The following is a 24,497-nucleotide window of genomic DNA, read 5'->3' as shown; positions in this document are numbered from 1 at the left end:
TTGAGCAGTTTTGAAACACTCTGTCTGTAGAAAATGCAACTGGACATTCGTAGCGCTAAGTGGGTAATAGTGGAAAAAAGAATATGTTCAAATATAAACTACACAGAAGCATTGTATGAAACTTCTTTCTGTTCTGTGCATTCAACTAACAGAGTTGAACCTTACATTTGATTGAGCCTTTCTGAAACGCTCTTTCTGTAGAAACTGCAATTGGACATTCTGAGCGCTAAGAGGCCTATATTGGGAAAAATAATATCTTCAAATAAAAACTACACAGAAGCATTGTGTGAAACTTCTTTCTGTTCTGTTTGTTCAACTAAAAGAGTTGAACCTTAGTTTTGATTGAGCCGTTCTGAAACACTCTTTCTGTAGAAAATGCAAGTGGAGATTCGGAGCGCTAAGAGGGTAATAGTGGAAAAAGGAATGTCTCCAAATATAAACTACACAGAATCATTCTGTGAAACTTCTTTCTGATCTGTGCATTCAGCTAACAGAGTTAAAACATACTTTTGATTGAGCAGATCTGAACACTCTTTCTGTAGAAAATGCAACTGGACATTTGGAGCGCTAAGAGAGTACTAGTGGAAAAAGGAATATATTCAAATATAAACTACACAGAAGCATTCAGTGAAACTTCTTTCTGATATGAGCATTCAGCTAACAGAGTTAAACTATACTTTTGATTGAGCAGTTTTGAAACACTCTGTCTGTAGAAAATGCAACTGGACATTCGTAGCGCTAAGTGGGTAATAGTGGAAAAAAGAATATGTTCAAATATAAACTACACAGAAGCATTGTATGAAACTTCTTTCTGTTCTGTGCATTCAACTAACAGAGTTGAACCTTACTTTTGATTGAGCCTTTCTGAAACACTCTTTCTGTAGAAACTGCAATTGGACATTCTGAGCGCTAAGAGGATTCTATTGGGAAAAATAATATCTTCAAATAAAAACTACACAGAAGCATTGTGTGAAACTTATTTCTGATATGTTCATTAAGCTAACAGAGTTAAACCATACTTTTGATTGCGCAGTTCTGAACACTCTTTCTGTAGAAAATGCAAGTGGACATTCGGAGCGCTAAGAGGGTAAGAGTGGAAAAAGGAATATATTCAAATATAAACTACACAGTAGCATTCTGTGAAAATTCTTTCTGTTCTGTGCATTCAACTAACAGATTTGAACCTTACTTTTGATTCAGCCGTTCTGAAACACTCTTTCTGTAGAAACTGCAATTGGACATGCTAAGCGCTAAGGGTCCTACATTGGGAAAAAGAATATCTTCAAATAAAAACTACACAGATGCATTCTGTGAAACTTATTTCTGATCTGTAAATTCAGGTAACAGAGATAAAACATATTTTTGATTGAGCAGTTATGAAACACTCTTTTTGTAGAAAATGCAAGTGGAGATTCGGAGCGCTAAGAGGGTAATAGTGGAAAAAGGAATGTCTTCAAATATAAACTACACAGAATCATTCGGTGAAACTTCTTTCTGATCTGTGCATTCAGCTAACAGAGTTAAACCATACTTTTGATTGAGCAGATCTGAACACTCTTTCTGTAGAAAATGCAAATGGACATTTGGAGCGCTAAGAGCGTAGTAGTGGAAAAAGGAATATATTCAAATATAAACTACACAGAAGCATTCTGTGAAACTTCTTTCTGATCTGAGCATTCAGCTAACAGAGTTAAACCATACTTTTGATTGAGCAGTTTTGAAACACTCTGTCTGTAGAAAATGCAACTGGACATTCGTAGCGCTAAGTGGGTAATTGTGGAAAAAATAATATGTTCAAATATAAACTACACAGAAGCATTCTGTGAAACTTCTTTCTGTTCTGTGCATTCAACTAACAGAGTTGAACCTTACTTTTGATTGAGCCGTTCTGAAACACTCTTTCTGTAGAAACTGCAATTGGACATTCTGAGCGCTAGAAGGCCTATATTGGGAAAAAGAATGTCTACAAATAAAAACTACAGAGAAGAATTGTGTGAAACTTCTTTCTGTTCTGTTTGTTCAACTAAAAGAATTGAACCGTAGTTTTGATTGTGTCGTTCTGAGAAACTCTTTCTGTAGAAAATGCAAGAGGAGATTCGGAGCGCTAAGAGGGTAATAGTGGAAAAAAGAATGTCTCCAAATATAAACTACACAGAATCATTCTGTGAAACTTTTTTCTGATCTGTGCATTCAGCTAACAGAATTAAACCATACTTTTGATAGAGCAGATCTGAACACTCTTTCTGTAGAAAATGCAACTGGACATTTGGAGCGCTAAGAGAGTAGTAGTGGAAAAAGGATTATATTCAAATATAAACTACACAGAAGCATTCTGTGAAACTTCTTTCTGATCTGAGCATTCAGCTAACAGAGTTAAACCATACTTTTGATTGAGCAGTTTTGAAACACTCTGTCTGTAGAAAATGCAACTGGACATTCGTAGCGCTAAGTGGGTAATTGTGGAAAAAAAATATGTTCAATTATAAACTAAACAGAAGCAGTGTATGAAACTTCTTTCTGTTCTGTGAATTCAACTAACAGAGTTGAATCTTACTTTTGATTGAGCCTTTCTGAAACACTCTTTCTGTAGAAACTGCAATTGGACATTCTGAGTGCTTAGAGGCCTATATTGGGAAAAATAATATCTTCAAATAAAAACTACACAGAAGCATTGTGTGAAACTTATTTCTGATATGTTCATTAAGCTAACAGAGTTAAACCATACTTTTGATTGCGCAGTTCTGAACACTCTTTCTGTAGAAAATGCAAGTGGACATTCGGAGCGCTAAGAGGGTAATAGTGGAAAAAGGAATATATTCAAATATAAACTACACAGTAGCATTCTGTGAAAATTCTTTCTGTTCTGTGCATTCAACTAACAGAGTTGAACCTTACTTTTGATTGAGCCGTTCTGAAACACTCTTTCTGTAGAAACTGCAATTGGACATGCTAAGCGCTAAGAGGCCTACATTGGGAAAAAGAATATCTTCAAATAAAAACTACACAGATGCATTCTGTGAAACTTATTTCTGATCTGTAAATTCAGTTAACAGAGATAAAACCTATTTTTGATTGAGCAGTTATGAAACACTCTTTTTGTAGAAAATGCAAGTGGAGATTCGGAGCGCTAAGAGGGTAATAGTGGAAAAAGGAATGTCTTCAAATATAAACTACACAGAATCATTCGGTGAAACTTCTTTCTGATCCGTGCATTCAGCTAACAGAGTTAAACCATACTTTTGATTGAGCAGATCTGAACACTCTTTCTGTAGAAAATGCAACTGGACATTTGGAGCGCTAAGGGCGTAGTAGTGGAAAAAGGAGTATATTCAAATATAAACTACAGAGAGGCATTCTGTGAAACTTCTTTCTGATCTGAGCATTCAGCTAACAGAGTTAAACCATACTTTTGATTGAGCAGTTTTGAAACACTCTGTCTGTAGAAAATGCAACTTGACATTCGTAGCGCTAAGTGGGTAATAGTGGAAAAAAGAATATGTTCAAATATAAACTACACAGAAGCATTGTATGAAACTTCTTTCTGTTCTGTGCATTCAACTAACAGAGTTGAACCTTCCTTTTGATTGAGCCGTTCTGAAACACTCTTTCTGTAGAAACTGCAATTGGACATTCTGAGCGCTAAGAGGCCTATATTGGGAAAAAGAATGTCTACAAATAAAAACTACAAAGAAGAATTGTGTGAAACTTCTTTCTGTTCTGTTTGTTCAACTAAAAGAGTTGAACCTTAGTTTTGATTGAGCCGTTCTGAAACACTCTTTCTGTAGAAAATGCAAGTGGAGATTCGGAGCGCTAAGAGGGTAATAGTGGAAAAAGGAATGTCTCCTAATATAAACTACACAGAATCATTCGGTGAAACTTCTTTCTGATCTGTGCATTCAGCTAACAGAGTTAAACCATACTTTTGATTGAGCAGATCTGAACTCTCTTTCTGTAGAAAATGCAACTGGACATTTGGAGCGCTAAGAGAGTAGTAGTGGAAAAAGGAATATATTCAAATATAAACTACACAGAAGCATTCTGTGAAACTTCTTTCTGATCTGAGCATTCAGCTAACAGAGTTAAACCATACTTTTGATTGAGCAGTTTTGAAACACTCTGTCTGTAGAAAATGCAACTGGACATTCGTAGCGCTAAGTGGGTAATTGTGGAAAAAAGAATATGTTCAAATATAAACTACACAGAAGCAGTGTATGAAACTTCTTTCTGTTCTGTGAATTCAAATAACAGAGTTGAACCTTACTTTTGATTGAGCCTTTCTGAAACACTCTTTCTGTAGAAACTGCAATTGGACATTCTGAGCGCTAAGAGGCCTATATTGGGAAAAATAATATCTTCAAATAAAAACTACACAGAAGCATTGTGTGAAACTTATTTCTGATATGTTCATTAAGCTAACAGAGTTAAACCATACTTTTGATTGCGAAGTTCTGAACACTCTTTCTGTAGAAAATGCAAGTGGACATTCGGAGCGCTAAGAGGGTAATAGTGGAAAAAGGAATATATTCAAATATAAACTACACAGTAGCATTCTGTGAAAATTCTTTCTGTTCTGTGCATTCAACTAACAGAGTTGAACCTTACTTTTGATTGAGCCGTTCTGAAACACTCTTTCTGTAGAAACTGCAATTGGACATGCTAAGCGCTAAGAGGCCTACATTGGGAAAAAGAATATCTTCAAATAAAAACTACACAGATGCATTCTGTGAAACTTATTTCTGATCTGTAAATTCAGTTAACAGAGATAAAACATATTTTTGATTGAGCAGTTATGAAACACTCTTTTTGTAGAAAATGCAAGTGGAGATTCGGAGCGCTAAGAGGGTAATAGTGGAAAAAGGAATGTCTCCAAATATAAACTACACAGAATCATTCTGTGAAACTTCTTTCTGATCTGTGCATTCAGCTAACAGTGTTAAATCATACTTTTGATTGAGCAGATCTGAACACTCTTTCTGTAGAAAATGCAACTGGACATTTGGAGCGCTAAGAGCGTAGTAGTGGAAAAAGGAATATATTCAAATATAAACTACACAGAAGCATTCTGTGAAACTTCTTTCTGATCTGAGCATTCAGCTAACAGAGTTAAACCATACTTTTGATTGAGCAGTTTTGAAACACTCTGTCTGTAGAAAATGCAACTGGACATTCGTAGCGCTAAGTGGGTAATAGTGGAAAAAAGAATATGTTCAAATATAAACTACACAGAAGCATTGTATGAAACTTCTTTCTGTTCTGTGCATTCAACTAACAGAGTTGAACCTTACTTTTGATTGAGCCGTTCTGAAACACTCTTTCTGTAGAAACTGCAATTGGACATTCTGAGCGCTAAGAGGCCTCTATTGGGAAATATAATATCTTCAAATAAAAACTACACAGAAGCATTGTGTGAAACTTATTTCTGATATGTTCATTAAGCTAACAGAGTTAAACCATACTTTTGATTGCGCAGTTCTGAACACTCTTTCTGTAGAAAATGCAAGTGGACATTCGGAGCGCTAAGAGGGTAATAGTGGAAAAAGGAATATATTCAAATATAAACTACACAGTAGCATTCTGTGAAAATTCTTTCTGTTCTGTGCATTCAACTAACAGAGTTGAACCTTACTTTTGATTGAGCCGTTCTGAAACACTTTCTGTAGAAACTGCAATTGGACATGCTAAGCGCTAAGAGGCCTACATTGGGAAAAAGAATAACTTCAAATAAAAACTACACAGATGCATTCTGTGAAACTTATTTCTGATCTGTAAATTCAGTTAACAGAGATAAAACATATTTTTGATTGAGCAGGTATGAAACACTCTTTTTGCAGAAAATGCAAGTGGAGATTCGGAGCGCTAAGAGGGTAATAGTGGAAAAAGGAATGTCTTCAAATATAAACTACACAGAATCATTCGGTGAAACTTCTTTCTGATCAGTGCATTCAGCTAATAGAGTTAAACCATACTTTTGATTGAGCAGATCTGAACACTCTTTCTGTTGAAAATGCAACTGGACATTTGGAGCGCTAAGAGCGTAGTAGTGGAAAAAGGAATATATTCAAATATAAACTACACAGAAGCATTCTGTGAAACTTCTTTCTGATCAGAGCATTCAGCTAACAGAGTTAAACCATACTTTTGATTGAGCAGTTTTGAAACACTCTGTCTGTAGAAAATGCAACTGGACATTCGTAGCGCTAAGTGGGTAATAGTGGAAAAAAGAATATGTTCAAATATAAACTACACAGAAGCATTGTATGAAACTTCTTTCTGTTCTGTGCATTCAACTAACAGAGTTGAACCTTACTTTTGATTGAGCCTTTCTGAAAAACTCTTTCTGTAGAAACTGCAATTGGACATTCTGAGCGCTAAGAGGCCTATATTGGGAAAAAAAATATCTTCAAATAAAAACTACACAGAAGAATTTTGTGAAACTTATTTCTGATATGTTCATTAATCTAACAGAGTTTAACCATACTTTTGATTGCGCAGTTCTGAACACTCTTTCTGTAGAAAATGCAAGTGGACATTCGGAGCGCTAAGAGGGTAATAGTGGAAAAAGGAATATATTCAAATATAAACTACACAGTAGCATTCTGTGAAAATTCTTTCTGTTCTGTGCATTCAACTAACAGAGTTGAACCTTACTTTTGATTGAGCCGTTCTGAAACACTCTTTCTGTAGAAACTGCAATTGGACATGCTAAGCGCTAAGAGGCCTACATTGGGAAAAAAATATCTTCAAATAAAAACTACACAGATGCATTCTGTGAAACTTATTTCTGATCTGTAAATTCAGTTAACAGAGATAAATCATATTTTTGATTGAGCAGTTATGAAACACTCTTTTTGTAGAAAATGCAAGTGGAGATTCGGAGCGCTAAGAGGGTAATAGTGGAAAAAGGAATGTCTTCAAATATAAACTACACAGAATCATTCGGTGAAACTTCTTTCTGATCTGTGCATTCAGCTAACAGAGTTAAACCATACTTTTGATTGAGCAGATCTGAACACTCTTTCTGTTGAAAATGCAACTGGACATTTGGAGCGCTAAGAGCGTAGTAGTGGAAAAAGGAATATATTCAAATATAAACTACACAGAAGCATTCTGTGAAACTTCTTTCTGATCTGAGCATAGAGCTAACAGAGTTAAACCATACTTTTGATTGAGCAGTTTTGAAACACTCTGTCTGTAGAAAATGCAACTGGACATTCGTAGCGCTAAGTGGGTAATAGTGGAAAAGAGAATATGTTCAAATATAAACTACACAGAAGCATTGTATGAAACTTCTTTCTGTTCTGTGCATTCAACTAACAGAGTTGAACCTTACTTTTGATTGAGCCGTTCTGAAACACTCTTTCTGTAGAAACTGCAATTGGACATTCTGAGCGCTAAGAGGCCTATATTGGGAAAAAGAATGTCTACAAATAAAAACTACACAGAAGAATTGTGTGAAACTTCTTTCTGTTCTGTTTGTTCAACTAAAAGAGTTGAGCCTTAGTTTTGATTGAGCCGTTCTGAAACACTCTTTCTGTAGAAAATGCAAGTGGAGATTCGGAGCGCTAAGAGGGTAATAGTGGAAAAAGGAATTTCTCCAAATATAAACTACACAGAATCATTCTGTGAAACTTCTTTCTGATCTGTGCATTCAGCTAACAGAGTTAAACCATACTTTTGATTGAGCAGATCTGAACACTCTTTCTGTAGAAAATGCAACTGGACATTTGGAGCGCTAACAGAGTAGTAGTGGAAAAAGGAATATATTCAAATATAAACTACACAGAAGCATTCTGTGAAACTTCTTTCTGATCTGAGCATTCAGCTAACAGAGTTAAAGCATACTTATGATTGAGTAGTTTTGAAACACTCTGTCTGTAGAAAATGCAACTGGACATTCGTAGCGCTAAGTGGGTAATAGTGGAAAAAAGAATATATTCAAATATAAACTACACAGAAGCATTGTATGAAACTTCTTTCTGTTCTGTGCATTTAACTAACAGAGTTGAACCTTACGTTTGATTGAGCCTTTCTGAAACACTCTTTCTGTAGAAACTGCAATTGGACATTCTGAGCGCTAAGAGGCCTATATTGGGAAAAAAAATATCTTCAAATAAAAACTACACAGAAGCATTGTGTGAAACTTATTTCTGATATGTTCATTAAGCTAACAGAGTTTAACCATACTTTTGATTGCGCAGTTCTGAACACTCTTTCTGTAGAAAATGCAAGTGGACATTCGGAGCGCTAAGAGGGTAATAGTGGAAAAAGGAATATATTCAAATATAAACTACACAGTAGCATTCTGTGAAAATTCTTTCTGTTCTGTGCATTCAACTAACAGAGTTGAACCTTACTTTTGATTGAGCCGTTCTGAAACACTCTTTCTGTAGAAACTGCAATTGGACATGCTAAGGGCTAAGAGGCCTACATTGGGAAAAAGAATATCTTCAAATAAAAACTACACAGATGCATTCTGTGGAACTTACTTCTGATCTGTAAATTCATTTAACAGAGATAAAACATATTTTTGATTGAGCAGTTATGAAACACTCTTTTTGTAGAAAATGCAAGTTGAGATTCGCAGCGCTAAGAGGGTAATAGTGGAAAAAGGAATGTCTTCAAATATAAACTACACAGAATCATTCGGTGAAACTTCTTTCTGATCTGTGCATTCAGCTAACAGAGTTAAACCATAGTTTTGATTGAGCAGATCCGAACACTCTTTCTGTAGAAAATGCAACTGGACATTTGGAGCGCTAAGAGCGTAGTAGTGGAAAAAGGAATATATTCAAATATAAACTACACAGAAGCATTCTGTGAAACTTCTTTCTGATCTGAGCATTCAGCTAACAGATTTAAACCATACTTTTGATTGAGCAGTTTTGAAACACTCTGTCTGTAGTAAATGCAACTGGACATTCGTAGCGCTAAGTGGGTAGTAGTGGAAAAAAGAATATGTTCAAATATAAACTACACAGAAGCATTGTATGAAACTTCTTTCTGTTCTGTGCATTCAACTAACAGAGTTGAACCTTACTTTTGATTGAGCCGTTCTGAAACACTCTTTCTGTAGAAACTGCAATTGGACATTCTGAGCGCTAAGAGGCCTATATTGGGAAAAAGAATGTCTACAAATAAAAACTACACAGAAGAATTGTGTGAAACTTCTTTCTGTTCTGTTTGTTCAACTAAAAGAGTTGAACCTTAGTTTTGATTGAGCCGTTCTGAAACACTCTTTCTGTAGAAAATGCAAGTGGAGATTCGGAGCGCTAAGAGGGTAATAGTGGAAAAAGGAATGTCTCCATATATAAACTACACAGAATCATTCTGTGAAACTTCTTTCTGATCTGTGCATTCAGCTAACAGAGTTAAACCATACTTTTGATTGAGCAGATCTGAACACTCTTTCTGTAGAAAATGCAACTGGACATTTGGAGCGCTAACAGAGTAGTAGTGGAAAAAGGAATATATTCAAATATAAACTACACAGAAGCATTCTGTGAAACTTCTTTCTGATCTGAGCATTCAGCTAACAGAGTTAAACCATACTTTTGATTGAGCAGTTTTGAAACACTCTGTCTGTAGAAAATGCAACTGGACATTCGTAGCGCTAAGTGGGTAATAGTGGAAAAAAGAATATGTTCAAATATAAACTACACAGAAGCATTGTATGAAACTACTTTCTGTTCTGTGCATTCAACTAACAGAGTTGAACCTTACTTTTGATTGAGCCTTTCTGATACACTCTTTCTGTAGAAACTGCAATTGGACATTCTGAGCGCTAAGAGGCCTCTATTGGGAAAAATAATATCTTCAAATAAAAACTACACAGAAGCATTGTGTGAAACTTATTTCTGATATGTTCATTAAGCTAACAGAGTTAAACCATACTTTTGATTGCGCAGTTCTGAACACTCTTTCTGTAGAAAATGCAAGTGGACATTCGGAGCGCTAAGAGGGTAATAGTGGAAAAAGGAATATATTCAAATATAAACTACACAGTAGCATTCTGTGAAAATTCTTTCTGTTCTGTGCATTCAACTAACAGAGTTGAACCTTACTTTTGATTGAGCCGTTCTGAAACACTCTTTCTATAGAAACTGCAATTGGACATGCTAAGCGCTAAGAGGCCTACACTGGGATAAAGAATATCTTCAAATAAAAACTACACAGATGCATTCTGTGAAACTTATTTCTGATCTGTAAATTCAGTTAACAGAGATATAACATATTTTTGATTGAGCAGTTATGAAACACTCTTTTTGTAGAAAATGCAAGTGGAGATTCGGAGCGCTAAGAGGGTAATAGTGGAAAAAGGAATGTCTTCAAATATAAACTACACAGAATCATTCGGTGAAACTTCTTTCTGATCTGTGCATTCAGCTAACAGAGTTAAACCATAGTTTTGATTGAGCAGATCTGAACACTCTTTCTGTAGAAAATGCAACTGGACATTTGGAGCGCTAAGAGCGTAGTAGTGGAAAAAGGAATATATTCAAATATAAACTACACAGAAGCATTCTGTGAAACTTCTTTCTGATCTGAGCATTCAGCTAACAGATTTAAACCATACTTTTGATTGAGCAGTTTTGAAACACTCTGTCTGTTGAAAATGCAACTGGACTTTCGTAGCGCTAAGTGGGTAATAGTGGAAAAATGTATATGTTCAAATATAAACTACACAGAAGCATTGTACGAAACTTCTTTCTGTTCTGTGCATTCAACTAACAGAGTTGAACCTTACTTTTGATTGAGCCGTTCTGAAACACTCTTTCTGTAGAAACTGCAATTGGACATTCTGAGCGCTAAGAGGCATATATTGGGAAAAAGAATGTCTACAAATTAAAACTACACAGAAGAATTGTGTGAAACTTCTTTCTGTTCTGTTTGTTCAACTAAAAGAGTTGAACCTTAGTTTTGATTGAGCCGTTCTGAAACACTCTTTCTGTAGAAAATGCAAGTGGAGATTCAGAGCGCTAAGAGGGTAATAGTGGAAAAAGGAATGTCTCCAAATATAAACTACACAGAATCATTCTGTGAAACTACTTTCTGATCTGTGCATTCAGCTAACAGAGTTAAACCATACTTTTGATTGAGCAGATCTGAACACTCTTTCTGTAGAAAATGCAACTGGACATTTGGAGCGCTAAGAGAGTAGTAGTGGAAAAAGGAATATATTCAAATATAAACTACACAGAAGCATTCTGTGAAACTTCTTTCTGAACTGAGCATTCAGCTAACAGAGTTAAACCATACTTTTGATTGAGCAGTTTTGAAACACTCTGTCTGTAGAAAATGCAACTGGACATTCGTAGCGCTAAGTGGGTAATAGTGGAAAAAAGAATATGTTCAAATATAAACTACACAGAAGCATTGTATGAAACTTCTTTCTGTTCTGTGCATTCAACTAACAGAGTTGAACCTTACATTTGATTGAGCCTTTCTGAAACGCTCTTTCTGTAGAAACTGCAATTGGACATTCTGAGCGCTAAGAGGCCTATATTGGGAAAAATAATATCTTCAAATAAAAACTACACAGAAGCATTGTGTGAAACTTCTTTCTGTTCTGTTTGTTCAACTAAAAGAGTTGAACCTTAGTTTTGATTGAGCCTTTCTGAAACACTCCTTCTGTAGAAACTGCAATTGGACATTCTGAGCGCTAAGAGGATTCTATTGGGAAAAATAATATCTTCAAATAAAAACTACACAGAAGCATTGTGTGAAACTTATTTCTGATATGTTCATTAAGCTAACAGAGTTAAACCATACTTTTGATTGCGCAGTTCTGAACACTCTTTCTGTAGAAAATGCAAGTGGACATTCGGAGCGCTAAGAGGGTAAGAGTGGAAAAAGGAATATATTCAAATATAAACTACACAGTAGCATTCTGTGAAAATTCTTTCTGTTCTGTGCATTCAACTAACAGATTTGAACCTTACTTTTGATTCAGCCGTTCTGAAACACTCTTTCTGTAGAAACTGCAATTGGACATGCTAAGCGCTAAGGGTCCTACATTGGGAAAAAGAATATCTTCAAATAAAAACTACACAGATGCATTCTGTGAAACTTATTTCTGATCTGTAAATTCAGGTAACAGAGATAAAACATATTTTTGATTGAGCAGTTATGAAACACTCTTTTTGTAGAAAATGCAAGTGGAGATTCGGAGCGCTAAGTGGGTAATAGTGGAAAAAGGAATGTCTTCAAATATAAACTACACAGAATAATAAGGTGAAACTTCTTTCTGATCTGTGCATTCAGCTAACAGAGTTAAACCATACTTTTGATTGAGCAGATCTGAACACTCTTTCTGTAGAAAATGCAAATGGACATTTGGAGCGCTAAGAGCGTAGTAGTGGAAAAAGGAATATATTCAAATATAAACTACACAGAAGCATTCTGTGAAACTTCTTTCTGATCTGAGCATTCAGCTAACAGAGTTAAACCATACTTTTGATTGAGCAGTTTTGAAACACTCTGTCTGTAGAAAATGCAACTGGACATTCGTAGCGCTAAGTGGGTAATTGTGGAAAAAATAATATGTTCAAATATAAACTACACAGAAGCATTCTGTGAAACTTCTTTCTGTTCTGTGCATTCAACTAACAGAGTTGAACCTTACTTTTGATTGAGCCGTTCTGAAACACTCTTTCTGTAGAAACTGCAATTGGACATTCTGAGCGCTAGAAGGCCTATATTGGGAAAAAGAATGTCTACAAATAAAAACTACAGAGAAGAATTGTGTGAAACTTCTTTCTGTTCTGTTTGTTCAACTAAAAGAATTGAACCGTAGTTTTGATTGTGTCGTTCTGAGAAACTCTTTCTGTAGAAAATGCAAGAGGAGATTCGGAGCGCTAAGAGGGTAATAGTGGAAAAAAGAATGTCTCCAAATATAAACTACACAGAATCATTCTGTGAAACTTTTTTCTGATCTGTGCATTCAGCTAACAGAATTAAACCATACTTTTGATAGAGCAGATCTGAACACTCTTTCTGTAGAAAATGCAACTGGACATTTGGAGCGCTAAGAGAGTAGTAGTGGAAAAAGGATTATATTCAAATATAAACTACACAGAAGCATTCTGTGAAACTTCTTTCTGATCTGAGCATTCAGCTAACAGAGTTAAACCATACTTTTGATTGAGCAGTTTTGAAACACTCTGTCTGTAGAAAATGCAACTGGACATTCGTAGCGCTAAGTGGGTAATTGTGGAAAAAAAATATGTTCAATTATAAACTAAACAGAAGCAGTGTATGAAACTTCTTTCTGTTCTGTGAATTCAACTAACAGAGTTGAATCTTACTTTTGATTGAGCCTTTCTGAAACACTCTTTCTGTAGAAACTGCAATTGGACATTCTGAGTGCTAAGAGGCCTATATTGGGAAAAATAATATCTTCAAATAAAAACTACACAGAAGCATTGTGTGAAACTTATTTCTGATATGTTCATTAAGCTAACAGAGTTAAACCATACTTTTGATTGCGCAGTTCTGAACACTCTTTCTGTAGAAAATGCAAGTGGACATTCGGAGCGCTAAGAGGGTAATAGTGGAAAAAGGAATATATTCAAATATAAACTACACAGTAGCATTCTGTGAAAATTCTTTCTGTTCTGTGCATTCAACTAACAGAGTTGAACCTTACTTTTGATTGAGCCGTTCTGAAACACTCTTTCTGTAGAAACTGCAATTGGACATGCTAAGCGCTAAGAGGCCTACATTGGGAAAAAGAATATCTTCAAATAAAAACTACACAGATGCATTCTGTGAAACTTATTTCTGATCTGTAAATTCAGTTAACAGAGATAAAACCTATTTTTGATTGAGCAGTTATGAAACACTCTTTTTGTAGAAAATGCAAGTGGAGATTCGGAGCGCTAAGAGGGTAATAGTGGAAAAAGGAATGTCTTCAAATATAAACTACACAGAATCATTCTGTGAAACTTCTTTCTGATCCGTGCATTCAGCTAACAGAGTTAAACCATACTTTTGATTGAGCAGATCTGAACACTCTTTCTGTAGAAAATGCAACTGGACATTTGGAGCGCTAAGGGCGTAGTAGTGGAAAAAGGAGTATATTCAAATATAAACTACAGAGAGGCATTCTGTGAAACTTCTTTCTGATCTGAGCATTCAGCTAACAGAGTTAAACCATACTTTTGATTGAGCAGTTTTGAAACACTCTGTCTGTAGAAAATGCAACTTGACATTCGTAGCGCTAAGTGGGTAATAGTGGAAAAAAGAATATGTTCAAATATAAACTACACAGAAGCATTGTATGAAACTTCTTTCTGTTCTGTGCATTCAACTAACAGAGTTGAACCTTCCTTTTGATTGAGCCGTTCTGAAACACTCTTTCTGTAGAAACTGCAATTGGACATTCTGAGCGCTAAGAGGCCTATATTGGGAAAAAGAATGTCTACAAATAAAAACTACACAGAAGAATTGTGTGAAACTTCTTTCTGTTCTGTTTGTTCAACTAAAAGAGTTGAACCTTAGTTTTGATTGAGCCGTTCTGAAACACTCTTTCTGTAGAAAATGCAAGTGGAGATTCGGAGCGCTAAGAGGGTAATAGTGGAAAAAGGAATGTCTCCTAATATAAACTACACAGAATCATTCGGTGAAACTTCTTTCTGATCTGTGCATTCAGCTAACAGAGTTAAACCATACTTTTGATTGAGCAGATCTGAACTCTCTTTCTGTAGAAAATGCAACTGGACATTTGGAGCGCTAAGAGAGTAGTAGTGGAAAAAGGAATATATTCAAATATAAACTACACAGAAGCATTCTGTGAAACTTCTTTCTGATCTGAGCATTCAGCTAACAGAGTTAAACCATACTTTTGATTGAGCAGTTTTGAAACACTCTGTCTGTAGAAAATGCAACTGGACATTCGTAGCGCTAAGTGGGTAATTGTGGAAAAAAGAATATGTTCAAATATAAACTACACAGAAGCAGTGTATGAAACTTCTTTCTGTTCTGTGAATTCAAATAACAGAGTTGAACCTTACTTTTGATTCAGCCGTTCTGAAACACTCTTTCTGTAGAAACTGCAATTGGACATGCTAAGCGCTAAGGGTCCTACATTGGGAAAAAGAATATCTTCAAATAAAAACTACACAGATGCATTCTGTGAAACTTATTTCTGATCTGTAAATTCAGGTAACAGAGATAAAACATATTTTTGATTGAGCAGTTATGAAACACTCTTTTTGTAGAAAATGCAAGTGGAGATTCGGAGCGCTAAGAGGGTAATAGTGGAAAAAGGAATGTCTTCAAATATAAACTACACAGAATAATTCGGTGAAACTTCTTTCTGATCTGTGCATTCAGCTAACAGAGTTAAACCATACTTTTGATTGAGCAGATCTGAACACTCTTTCTGTAGAAAATGCAAATGGACATTTGGAGCGCTAAGAGCGTAGTAGTGGAAAAAGGAATATATTCAAATATAAACTACACAGAAGCATTCTGTGAAACTTCTTTCTGATCTGAGCATTCAGCTAACAGAGTTAAACCATACTTTTGATTGAGCAGTTTTGAAACACTCTGTCTGTAGAAAATGCAACTGGACATTCGTAGCGCTAAGTGGGTAATTGTGGAAAAAATAATATGTTCAAATATAAACTACACAGAAGCATTCTGTGAAACTTCTTTCTGTTCTGTGCATTCAACTAACAGAGTTGAACCTTACTTTTGATTGAGCCGTTCTGAAACACTCTTTCTGTAGAAACTGCAATTGGACATTCTGAGCGCTAGAAGGCCTATATTGGGAAAAAGAATGTCTACAAATAAAAACTACAGAGAAGAATTGTGTGAAACTTCTTTCTGTTCTGTTTGTTCAACTAAAAGAATTGAACCGTAGTTTTGATTGTGTCGTTCTGAGAAACTCTTTCTGTAGAAAATGCAAGAGGAGATTCGGAGCGCTAAGAGGGTAATAGTGGAAAAAAGAATGTCTCCAAATATAAACTACACAGAATCATTCTGTGAAACTTTTTTCTGATCTGTGCATTCAGCTAACAGAATTAAACCATACTTTTGATAGAGCAGATCTGAACACTCTTTCTGTAGAAAATGCAACTGGACATTTGGAGCGCTAAGAGAGTAGTAGTGGAAAAAGGATTATATTCAAATATAAACTACACAGAAGCATTCTGTGAAACTTCTTTCTGATCTGAGCATTCAGCTAACAGAGTTAAACCATACTTTTGATTGAGCAGTTTTGAAACACTCTGTCTGTAGAAAATGCAACTGGACATTCGTAGCGCTAAGTGGGTAATTGTGGAAAAAAAATATGTTCAATTATAAACTAAACAGAAGCAGTGTATGAAACTTCTTTCTGTTCTGTGAATTCAACTAACAGAGTTGAATCTTACTTTTGATTGAGCCTTTCTGAAACACTCTTTCTGTAGAAACTGCAATTGGACATTCTGAGTGCTAAGAGGCCTATATTGGGAAAAATAATATCTTCAAATAAAAACTACACAGAAGCATTGTGTGAAACTTATTTCTGATATGTTCATTAAGCTAACAGAGTTAAACCATACTTTTGATTGCGCAGTTCTGAACACTCTTTCTGTAGAAAATGCAAGTGGACATTCGGAGCGCTAAGAGGGTAATAGTGGAAAAAGGAATATATTCAAATATAAACTACACAGTAGCATTCTGTGAAAATTCTTTCTGTTCTGTGCATTCAACTAACAGAGTTGAACCTTACTTTTGATTGAGCCGTTCTGAAACACTCTTTCTGTAGAAACTGCAATTGGACATGCTAAGCGCTAAGAGGCCTACATTGGGAAAAAGAATATCTTCAAATAAAAACTACACAGATGCATTCTGTGAAACTTATTTCTGATCTGTAAATTCAGTTAACAGAGATAAAACCTATTTTTGATTGAGCAGTTATGAAACACTCTTTTTGTAGAAAATGCAAGTGGAGATTCGGAGCGCTAAGAGGGTAATAGTGGAAAAAGGAATGTCTTCAAATATAAACTACACAGAATCATTCGGTGAAACTTCTTTCTGATCCGTGCATTCAGCTAACAGAGTTAAACCATACTTTTGATTGAGCAGATCTGAACACTCTTTCTGTAGAAAATGCAACTGGACATTTGGAGCGCTAAGGGCGTAGTAGTGGAAAAAGGAGTATATTCAAATATAAACTACAGAGAGGCATTCTGTGAAACTTCTTTCTGATCTGAGCATTCAGCTAACAGAGTTAAACCATACTTTTGATTGAGCAGTTTTGAAACACTCTGTCTGTAGAAAATGCAACTTGACATTCGTAGCGCTAAGTGGGTAATAGTGGAAAAAAGAATATGTTCAAATATAAACTACACAGAAGCATTGTATGAAACTTCTTTCTGTTCTGTGCATTCAACTAACAGTGTTGAACCTTCCTTTTGATTGAGCCGTTCTGAAACACTCTTTCTGTAGAAACTGCAATTGGACATTCTGAGCGCTAAGAGGCCTATATTGGGAAAAAGAATGTCTACAAATAAAAACTACACAGAAGAATTGTGTGAAACTTCTTTCTGTTCTGTTTGTTCAACTAAAAGAGTTGAACCTTAGTTTTGATTGAGCCGTTCTGAAACACTCTTTCTGTAGAAAATGCAAGTGGAGATTCGGAGCGCTAAGAGGGTAATAGTGGAAAAAGGAATGTCTCCTAATATAAACTACACAGAATCATTCGGTGAAACTTCTTTCTGATCTGTGCATTCAGCTAACAGAGTTAAACCATACTTTTGATTGAGCAGATCTGAACTCTCTTTCTGTAGAAAATGCAACTGGACATTTGGAGCGCTAAGAGAGTAGTAGTGGAAAAAGGAATATATTCAAATATAAACTACACAGAAGCATTCTGTGAAACTTCTTTCTGATCTGAGCATTCAGCTAACAGAGTTAAACCATACTTTTGATTGAGCAGTTTTGAAACACTCTGTCTGTAGAAAATGCAACTGGACATTCGTAGCGCTAAGTGGGTAATTGTGGAAAAAAGAATATGTTCAAATATAAACTACACAGAAGCAGTGTATGAAACTTCTTTCTGTTCTGTGAATTCAAATAACAGAGTTGAACCTTACTTTTGATTCAGCCGTTCTGAAACACTCTTTCTGTAGAAACTGCAATTGGACATGCTAAGCGCTAAGGGTCCTACATTGGGAAAAAGAATATCTTCAAATAAAAACTACACAGATGCATTCTGTGAAACTTATTTCTGATCTGTAAATTCAGGTAACAGAGATAAAACATATTTTTGATTGAGCAGTTATGAAACACTCTTTTTGTAGAAAATGCAAGTGGAGATTCGGAGCGCTAAGAGGGTAATAGTGGAAAAAGGAATGTCTTCAAATATAAACTACACAGAATAATTCGGTGAAACTTCTTTCTGATCTGTGCATTCAGCTAACAGAGTTAAACCATACTTTTGATTGAGCAGATCTGAACACTCTTTCTGTAGAAAATGCAAATGGACATTTGGAGCGCTAAGAGCGTAGTAGTGGAAAAAGGAATATATTCAAATATAAACTACACAGAAGCATTCTGTGAAACTTCTTTCTGATCTGAGCATTCAGCTAACAGAGTTAAACCATACTTTTGATTGAGCAGTTTTGAAACACTCTGTCTGTAGAAAATGCAACTGGACATTCGTAGCGCTAAGTGGGTAATTGTGGAAAAAATAATATGTTCAAATATAAACTACACAGAAGCATTCTGTGAAACTTCTTTCTGTTCTGTGCATTCAACTAACAGAGTTGAACCTTACTTTTGATTGAGCCGTTCTGAAACACTCTTTCTGTAGAAACTGCAATTGGACATTCTGAGCGCTAGAAGGCCTATATTGGGAAAAAGAATGTCTACAAATAAAAACTACAGAGAAGAATTGTGTGAAACTTCTTTCTGTTCTGTTTGTTCAACTAAAAGAATTGAACCGTAGTTTTGATTGTGTCGTTCTGAGAAACTCTTTCTGTAGAAAATGCAAGAGGAGATTCGGAGCGCTAAGAGGGTAATAGTGGAAAAAAGAATGTCTCCAAATATAAACTACACAGAATCATTCTGTGAAACTTTTTTCTGATCTGTGCATTCAGCTAACAGAATTAAACCATACTTTTGATAGAGCAGATCTGAACACTCTTTCTGTAGAAAATGCAACTGGACATTTGGAGCGCTAAGAGAGTAGTAGTGGAAAAAGGATTATATTCAAATATAAACTACACAGAAGCATTCTGTGAAACTTCTTTCTGATCTGAGCATTCAGCTAACAGAGTTAAACCATACTTTTGATTGAGCAGTTTTGAAACACTCTGTCTGTAGAAAATGCAACTGGACATTCGTAGCGCTAAGTGGGTAATTGTGGAAAAAAAATATGTTCAATTATAAACTAAACAGAAGCAGTGTATGAAACTTCTTTCTGTTCTGTGAATTCAACTAACAGAGTTGAATCTTACTTTTGATTGAGCCTTTCTGAAACACTCTTTCTGTAGAAACTGCAATTGGACATTCTGAGTGCTAAGAGGCCTATATTGGGAAAAATAATATCTTCAAATAAAAACTACACAGAAGCATTGTGTGAAACTTATTTCTGATATGTTCATTAAGCTAACAGAGTTAAACCATACTTTTGATTGCGCAGTTCTGAACACTCTTTCTGTAGAAAATGCAAGTGGACATTCGGAGCGCTAAGAGGGTAATAGTGGAAAAAGGAATATATTCAAATATAAACTACACAGTAGCATTCTGTGAAAATTCTTTCTGTTCTGTGCATTCAACTAACAGAGTTGAACCTTACTTTTGATTGAGCCGTTCTGAAACACTCTTTCTGTAGAAACTGCAATTGGACATGCTAAGCGCTAAGAGGCCTACATTGGGAAAAAGAATATCTTCAAATAAAAACTACACAGATGCATTCTGTGAAACTTATTTCTGATCTGTAAATTCAGTTAACAGAGATAAAACCTATTTTTGATTGAGCAGTTATGAAACACTCTTTTTGTAGAAAATGCAAGTGGAGATTCGGAGCGCTAAGAGGGTAATAGTGGAAAAAGGAATGTCTTCAAATATAAACTACACAGAATCATTCGGTGAAACTTCTTTCTGATCCGTGCATTCAGCTAACAGAGTTAAACCATACTTTTGATTGAGCAGATCTGAACACTCTTTCTGTAGAAAATGCAACTGGACATTTGGAGCGCTAAGGGCGTAGTAGTGGAAAAAGGAGTATATTCAAATATAAACTACAGAGAGGCATTCTGTGAAACTTCTTTCTGATCTGAGCATTCAGCTAACAGAGTTAAACCATACTTTTGATTGAGCAGTTTTGAAACACTCTGTCTGTAGAAAATGCAACTTGACATTCGTAGCGCTAAGTGGGTAATAGTGGAAAAAAGAATATGTTCAAATATAAACTACACAGAAGCATTGTATGAAACTTCTTTCTGTTCTGTGCATTCAACTAACAGTGTTGAACCTTCCTTTTGATTGAGCCGTTCTGAAACACTCTTTCTGTAGAAACTGCAATTGGACATTCTGAGCGCTAAGAGGCCTATATTGGGAAAAAGAATGTCTACAAATAAAAACTACACAGAAGAATTGTGTGAAACTTCTTTCTGTTCTGTTTGTTCAACTAAAAGAGTTGAACCTTAGTTTTGATTGAGCCGTTCTGAAACACTCTTTCTGTAGAAAATGCAAGTGGAGATTCGGAGCGCTAAGAGGGTAATAGTGGAAAAAGGAATGTCTCCTAATATAAACTACACAGAATCATTCGGTGAAACTTCTTTCTGATCTGTGCATTCAGCTAACAGAGTTAAACCATACTTTTGATTGAGCAGATCTGAACTCTCTTTCTGTAGAAAATGCAACTGGACATTTGGAGCGCTAAGAGAGTAGTAGTGGAAAAAGGAATATATTCAAATATAAACTACACAGAAGCATTCTGTGAAACTTCTTTCTGATCTGAGCATTCAGCTAACAGAGTTAAACCATACTTTTGATTGAGCAGTTTTGAAACACTCTGTCTGTAGAAAATGCAACTGGACATTCGTAGCGCTAAGTGGGTAATTGTGGAAAAAAGAATATGTTCAAATATAAACTACACAGAAGCAGTGTATGAAACTTCTTTCTGTTCTGTGAATTCAAATAACAGAGTTGAACCTTACTTTTGATTCAGCCGTTCTGAAACACTCTTTCTGTAGAAACTGCAATTGGACATGCTAAGCGCTAAGGGTCCTACATTGGGAAAAAGAATATCTTCAAATAAAAACTACACAGATGCATTCTGTGAAACTTATTTCTGATCTGTAAATTCAGGTAACAGAGATAAAACATATTTTTGATTGAGCAGTTATGAAACACTCTTTTTGTAGAAAATGCAAGTGGAGATTCGGAGCGCTAAGAGGGTAATAGTGGAAAAAGGAATGTCTTCAAATATAAACTACACAGAATAATTCGGTGAAACTTCTTTCTGATCTGTGCATTCAGCTAACAGAGTTAAACCATACTTTTGATTGAGCAGATCTGAACACTCTTTCTGTAGAAAATGCAAATGGACATTTGGAGCGCTAAGAGCGTAGTAGTGGAAAAAGGAATATATTCAAATATAAACTACACAGAAGCATTCTGTGAAACTTCTTTCTGATCTGAGCATTCAGCTAACAGAGTTAAACCATACTTTTGATTGAGCAGTTTTGAAACACTCTGTCTGTAGAAAATGCAACTGGACATTCGTAGCGCTAAGTGGGTAATTGTGGAAAAAATAATATGTTCAAATATAAACTACACAGAAGCATTCTGTGAAACTTCTTTCTGTTCTGTGCATTCAACTAACAGAGTTGAACCTTACTTTTGATTGAGCCGTTCTGAAACACTCTTTCTGTAGAAACTGCAATTGGACATTCTGAGCGCTAGAAGGCCTATATTGGGAAAAAGAATGTCTACAAATAAAAACTACAGAGAAGAATTGTGTGAAACTTCTTTCTGTTCTGTTTGTTCAACTAAAAGAATTGAACCGTAGTTTTGATTGTGTCGTTCTGAGAAACTCTTTCTGTAGAAAATGCAAGAGGAGATTCGGAGCGCTAAGAGGGTAATAGTGGAAAAAAGAATGTCTCCAAATATAAACTACACAGAATCATTCTGTGAAACTTTTTTCTGATCTGTGCATTCAGCTAACAGAATTAAACCATACTTTTGATAGAGCAGATCTGAACACTCTTTCTGTAGAAAATGCAACTGGACATTTGGAGCGCTAAGAGAGTAGTAGTGGAAAAAGGATTATATTCAAATATAAACTACACAGAAGCATTCTGTGAAACTTCTTTCTGATCTGAGCATTCAGCTAACAGAGTTAAACCATACTTTTGATTGAGCAGTTTTGAAACACTCTGTCTGTAGAAAATGCAACTGGACATTCGTAGCGCTAAGTGGGTAATTGTGGAAAAAAAATATGTTCAATTATAAACTAAACAGAAGCAGTGTATGAAACTTCTTTCTGTTCTGTGAATTCAACTAACAGAGTTGAATCTTACTTTTGATTGAGCCTTTCTGAAACACTCTTTCTGTAGAAACTGCAATTGGACATTCTGAGTGCTAAGAGGCCTATATTGGGAAAAATAATATCTTCAAATAAAAACTACACAGAAGCATTGTGTGAAACTTATTTCTGATATGTTCATTAAGCTAACAGAGTTAAACCATACTTTTGATTGCGCAGTTCTGAACACTCTTTCTGTAGAAAATGCAAGTGGACATTCGGAGCGCTAAGAGGGTAATAGTGGAAAAAGGAATATATTCAAATATAAACTACACAGTAGCATTCTGTGAAAATTCTTTCTGTTCTGTGCATTCAACTAACAGAGTTGAACCTTACTTTTGATTGAGCCGTTCTGAAACACTCTTTCTGTAGAAACTGCAATTGGACATGCTAAGCGCTAAGAGGCCTACATTGGGAAAAAGAATATCTTCAAATAAAAACTACACAGATGCATTCTGTGAAACTTATTTCTGATCTGTAAATTCAGTTAACAGAGATAAAACCTATTTTTGATTGAGCAGTTATGAAACACTCTTTTTGTAGAAAATGCAAGTGGAGATTCGGAGCGCTAAGAGGGTAATAGTGGAAAAAGGAATGTCTTCAAATATAAACTACACAGAATCATTCGGTGAAACTTCTTTCTGATCCGTGCATTCAGCTAACAGAGTTAAACCATACTTTTGATTGAGCAGATCTGAACACTCTTTCTGTAGAAAATGCAACTGGACATTTGGAGCGCTAAGGGCGTAGTAGTGGAAAAAGGAGTATATTCAAATATAAACTACAGAGAGGCATTCTGTGAAACTTCTTTCTGATCTGAGCATTCAGCTAACAGAGTTAAACCATACTTTTGATTGAGCAGTTTTGAAACACTCTGTCTGTAGAAAATGCAACTTGACATTCGTAGCGCTAAGTGGGTAATAGTGGAAAAAAGAATATGTTCAAATATAAACTACACAGAAGCATTGTATGAAACTTCTTTCTGTTCTGTGCATTCAACTAACAGTGTTGAACCTTCCTTTTGATTGAGCCGTTCTGAAACACTCTTTCTGTAGAAACTGCAATTGGACATTCTGAGCGCTAAGAGGCCTATATTGGGAAAAAGAATGTCTACAAATAAAAACTACACAGAAGAATTGTGTGAAACTTCTTTCTGTTCTGTTTGTTCAACTAAAAGAGTTGAACCTTAGTTTTGATTGAGCCGTTCTGAAACACTCTTTCTGTAGAAAATGCAAGTGGAGATTCGGAGCGCTAAGAGGGTAATAGTGGAAAAAGGAATGTCTCCTAATATAAACTACACAGAATCATTCGGTGAAACTTCTTTCTGATCTGTGCATTCAGCTAACAGAGTTAAACCATACTTTTGATTGAGCAGATCTGAACTCTCTTTCTGTAGAAAATGCAACTGGACATTTGGAGCGCTAAGAGAGTAGTAGTGGAAAAAGGAATATATTCAAATATAAACTACACAGAAGCATTCTGTGAAACTTCTTTCTGATCTGAGCATTCAGCTAACAGAGTTAAACCATACTTTTGATTGAGCAGTTTTGAAACACTCTGTCTGTAGAAAATGCAACTGGACATTCGTAGCGCTAAGTGGGTAATTGTGGAAAAAAGAATATGTTCAAATATAAACTACACAGAAGCAGTGTATGAAACTTCTTTCTGTTCTGTGAATTCAAATAACAGAGTTGAACCTTACTTTTGATTGAGCCTTTCTGAAACACTCTTTCTGTAGAAACTGCAATTGGACATTCTGAGCGCTAAGAGGCCTATATTGGGAAAAATAATATCTTCAAATAAAAACTACACAGAAGCATTGTGTGAAACTTATTTCTGATATGTTCATTAAGCTAACAGAGTTAAACCATACTTTTGATTGCGAAGTTCTGAACACTCTTTCTGTAGAAAATGCAAGTGGACATTCGGAGCGCTAAGAGGGTAATAGTGGAAAAAGGAATATATTCAAATA

This window comes from Symphalangus syndactylus, chromosome 12 (assembly GCF_028878055.3).
Source record: "Symphalangus syndactylus isolate Jambi chromosome 12, NHGRI_mSymSyn1-v2.1_pri, whole genome shotgun sequence".
NCBI classification, from domain to species: domain Eukaryota; kingdom Metazoa; phylum Chordata; class Mammalia; order Primates; family Hylobatidae; genus Symphalangus; species Symphalangus syndactylus.
This window is presented reverse-complemented; position numbering follows the sequence as displayed.